Source organism: Hakea prostrata, chromosome 7 (assembly GCF_041222555.1).
Source record: "Hakea prostrata isolate BN-2017 chromosome 7, UWA_Hpros_2, whole genome shotgun sequence".
Taxonomy (NCBI): Eukaryota; Viridiplantae; Streptophyta; class Magnoliopsida; order Proteales; family Proteaceae; genus Hakea; species Hakea prostrata.
In genome coordinates this window covers 58,982,737-58,987,699 of record NC_142606.1, presented here as the reverse complement: position 1 = coordinate 58,987,699, position 4,963 = coordinate 58,982,737, and the positions used below count along the sequence as shown (strand labels likewise).

Sequence of the window (4,963 nt, the reverse complement as noted above, 5' to 3'; positions counted from 1 at the left end):
TGACAATTTATGCAATGCAAACTACTTTCCTCATTTATTGATATGTTGTCTTGATTAAGGGAGAGGACTATATTCAAGAGGAGCATTCCATGCTTTTCTCTTTTATTTATTTATTATTATTTTTTTGTTGATGACAAAGGGGGAGAAATTTGTGAACATATGATGTTTAATGTGATGTTCTATGTTTGGGGGGTATTTAGGGTACTTCATAATGACATGCTTTTTCAGGGGCATTTGAGGTACTTCATTGCTGAAATTCACAATGAAACTATAAAACATGCATGAGTGATGATTTTGCTTTCTTTAATGATTATTCATATGCTCTATCACTTGTGTGTTTGTCATCATTAAAAAGGGGGAGATTGTTGAAAAATGTCATGTCAACATTACTACATCAGCCTTCATTAGTTTTGATGATAACAAACATGAATTACTAATGTCTATATTAAGTTGTGATTGTACAACTCAATATGAAAGCAAGTGGACCAAATCCAACTCATTCGACCCAACTCACTGGATTCTCAAGCCCAAGTCAAGGTCAAGTCAATTTGGACTAGGAACCTAATAGATGAGTATCAAGATCAAAGCACAAGAAGATGCGAAAATCAAGTCAAGTTCAAGACTTTTTAAAATTCAGGACTTAGGACACCTCCTCATGTACTCATATGTAATTGCACTCAATTATACACATATTATGTCATTAGATTGACCTAGGACATGTTAGGAGAGTGTATAAGGCTTGGGGTTTGCTAAAAATACCTAAAACGCAATCAAGTCCCTGAATGCACATTACTGTGGACTCTGTGCTGCAGACGGACGTCTATCTGGTCACAAAGTGCCAAACAAAATTTTCTCTGGAAATAGTAAGCCAAACGCACGACTGTCTAGTTAAAAGTTTGCCTTAACGGCTACTTCCCAGACAGAGCTTCATTTGATTCAAATGGACGTCCATTTGGAATGAAAACTAGGAGAAAAATTCTATCTGTTGGGCGGTTGGGACAAACAATTGAACCCTTGAGAGCTTCTAACTTGCCTATTGAGTCATTACTCTCAATTTTTTAAGAACCATTGATTGCTTGCCTTCCAACCTCACTCAACTTTGAAGAATATTCCAAAGTTCTCAAGCAAACTCATTAGAGTAAAGCTTGAAGTGATTGAATGCTATTCGTACTTCATTCATTTGAGCACTCATTATCATTGCATTACACTCACACAATGGGTAAAGCATCACACCCTTGTTAGGTAATGTCATCCACCTTTTATATTGTATTGTTGTTGTTTTTCTTTTTTTCTTTTTTTTCTTTGTTTTTTGGATGAATAAAACTAAATGGAGGAGAATAAAAATTTCCATTGCCGGGAATTGAACCCGGGTCTCCTGGGTGAAAGCCAGATATCCTAACCACTGGACGACAATGGATTGATATATTGTATTATTGCTCAATTATAGTCTAGGTTGATTAGAATTGATAGAGGGTGCTCTTACCCCATTTAGAACAAACATTGTAAAGGGTGCTCTTGCTCTATTGAACATAGATTGTAAGGGTTTGATCTCTACCCACCATATTGAAAGAGAATTACCAGTGAAATACTCTCTTGAGGCCAAGAGAGGAGTGGACGTAGACTTGCAAAGTCGAACAACTATAAAATCCTTTTCTTATGGTTGAGTGCAATCTTAATTTCATTGAAATTTACAATTTATCTTGTATTTGTAATTAAACCAAAAAATTAAGCAAATCCACTAGTTGCAACCTATTCACCCCCCCCCCCCCTTGAGGTTGTTTTAACAAATTTTATAACTAGTATTGCAAAACTGATTGGGCGATAGTCACCAACTTGAGAGGCTTTGGGATCTTTAGGGATAAGGATAATAAGGGTGTGATCGATGCAAAGAGTAAAGATTTTGAGGTAAAAAAATCATTGACCAGTTCAAGAATATCATTTTAAACGAAGTCATAAAACCTATGATAAAAGATAGCTTAATAACCATCAATACCTAGGGCTTTGAATGGTTCAAGAGAGAAACCAACATATTTTAATTCATCCAAATAGGTGGGGGGGAGAAGAAAGAAAAGTGTTATCATCATTGGAAATGCATGATGGGAATAAGCATTCAACAAAAGAAGGATCAAGAAGATTAGAAGAAGAAAAAGATCCTTAAAAAAATCTGGAATTCCAAGGCAATTTCACGTGGAGAATATAGCCTATTCCCAAATTCACTTATGAGAAAATTGATCTTTCTATGATTTTGATTTACTTTATTGAAGCATGGTAAAACTTGGTTTTGCAATCCTATTATTAGCCACAATATGACAGTTGGAGATCTTTGGAGATTATGTTAGAGATAATATGACTGTTGGAGATCTTTGGAGAATATGATCATTGGAGATAATATGACCATTGGATATCTTTGAAGAATATGATCATCGCAAACTATATATGCTAGGATTGAAATTCAAATCTTCATCCCATGCATGTTTTCCCTTTATGTATTATCCCATATAATTTCTTTTTTTATGTATAGCATGCCACATTTATTTTATTATTTACTTGATTGTATTATATATCCACATGAAGGGTAATACAAAAATCACCTCTACACAAAATCTTCTTAACACCCACTATTAACAAAATTGCATCTAGCCTTTTGAAACCAAAAGGTTTATTTGTCTTCTAAAATCCATTCAAGGTGGGAGGTAGAGGGAGTATGGGTCCCATTTAGGAGGTCCTCATCGAGAAGACAGTCATTGAATAAAAGGGATTTTAATTGATTGATATGACCAAAACTTCTCAATTCCATTTCTTTAATAGGACGGTGAGACTAGTAAGTTTGGCATTAAAGGAAGGCGACTTTAAGGAGCTCCAAACCCTAGAACAAAATGAGAAAAACTTAGGATGAGTTTGCTTATGCTAGGGAGAGAGGGGGGACTCAAGGAGGATAGGGTTATGATCAGAGCCAAGACCAGGCAATTTTTTTTATCGGACTTTCGGAAAGGAACAAAGCCAAGCATCCTGAAAGTGGAAGAGTTTGCTTATGCTAGGGAGAGAGGGGGGACTCAAGGAGGATAGGGTTATGATCAGAGCCAAGAGCAGGCAATTTTTTTTATCGGACTTTCGGAAAGGAACAAAGCCAAGAATTAAAGATGAAAATTCTATCAAGCTTTTCTCTAACGAAGTATTTTGTCTTTTGCAGATTAGACTAAGTGTAACAAGATTGAGGAAAATTGACTTCATGCAAATTAAAATCAAAACAAAGATTGGATAGCATACAATCAGATTTAGAGAACTGAAAAGGGGAACCCCCTTTCTTTTCATTTGCCTTTAGGACTTCATTAAAGTCACCAATGATTATAAAGGGAGCATCAAGGAAGTCTATGAATTCTCTAAGTTTAGTCCAAAAAATTAATTTGTCCTTACTCGTAGGGGGTATAAACTAAACCAGAAGGAACCAAAACAAGCACGAAAGAGTTTAGCTTTAACAAAAAGGTTAGAGCAGATAACATCCAAAATGTCAAAGTTTTGATCCCCAAGAAGTTATAGTTCCCCTTTCAGCCCAGCTTTTCCAGTACAGCTTTTCCAGTACAGGCAACCCAAGCTAGTTAAGGCTTAAATTGCACCCTACTTATATTCCTAAATTTAGGTTATCCGCAGATTGAAATGTTTGGGTTATCTACTATGGGAGATGGAGATTGAAAGTCAATGCCTTTATGTTCAACTAGTACTTGTCTTCAACTTTAATCCTTAATTTAAGGGTCGAGGAAGAAGGCTAATCAGTCTTAACTTGAATGAATGAACAGCTGCGATCGATTTTACGTGACATGTGCACTATTAACTCGCTGTTTTTATCTCTCTTTCCTCTTATAAAATGGTACATTTACGCATGGAACGCAAATCTTTTTCTTTTTCTTTTTCTTTTTTTTTTTTTGATAAAAACATGGAACTCAAATCCGTGCTTAAAGTTTATGCATATAGAAAACTTTACCATCACCGGTTTGGAATCTTTTTATGCTATGGCTCGTGGCAATGGATGAGGAAATTTAGATTAAAATTATGGTTTAAACTTCGAAGTATTTCATGATATGATATAACATTAGTTACTATGTATTAATATTAGATATAGTCCATGTGACGTATACTAGATATGACCCCCCCCAAAGGAATCAAGGTCGGCCAATGAGACGATGGGGGATAAGCTTCATCATCAAGAGGGAAACAGCCCGGATCACCAGCTAAGGCCCCTAAGTGACTGCTCAATGATAAAGGAGGTAGGGATGCAGAGACAGCCAGGAGGTTTGCCTAAAACTAGCTACTCTTGAAAGAGTGCATAGTAGCTCATTGATCGAGCGCTCTTGCGTCGAAGATAGATATATTGTTTTTTAGGATATATATTAGATTGCATAAAAACATATTGGCCAATACATATAATAAGATACCTAATATTAGACCTTAAGATTCGGCTTGGATTCGATAAGCAACATCGCTATCCAAATCTGATCTGATATTCGGCCGAAATTTACAGAAATTATCCAAATTCAAATATGAAACTTTATCGGATATCCAGTAATAATCTGATTTGATAAATTATCCGATCACTGATTGTTAATTATCATTTTTTTCTTTTTTATTTTTGGTTTCCTATTTTCAAATCAGCTGTTTTTAGAGAAAAAAATGTTATAATACTTTACTCTAATCGGATTACTTTTTATCCGAGTATTATTCAATCCGATAAGCAATTATCCAAATCTAATTGATTGTCGGAAAAAATATGAATATTTATCGATAAGAAAATTCCGTATTTGGATACCCTTAAATAAATACGAATGCAAATTTGAAGGCGAATCTCTACTATCTATTTACAGCTTCTACTTAACGTAATATGCTATGTTTCTTAAAATCACTTGACCCGATACTCATACTTTAAACCTTGAAAAATGATGTCATGTATGATAAGGTCAATTTTGTATTT

At 35.0% G+C, this 4,963-nt stretch overlaps 1 non-coding gene across 1 annotated transcript; it reads right to left on the bottom strand.

Annotated features, from left to right (window-relative positions):
* Positions 1-1,345: 1,345 nt before the first annotated feature.
* On the bottom strand, positions 1,346-1,417 carry TRNAE-UUC (transfer RNA glutamic acid (anticodon UUC)). Its single transcript has one exon. It is a non-coding gene; the product is annotated as a tRNA-Glu (tRNA).
* Between the last annotated feature and the right edge of the window lie 3,546 nt (positions 1,418-4,963).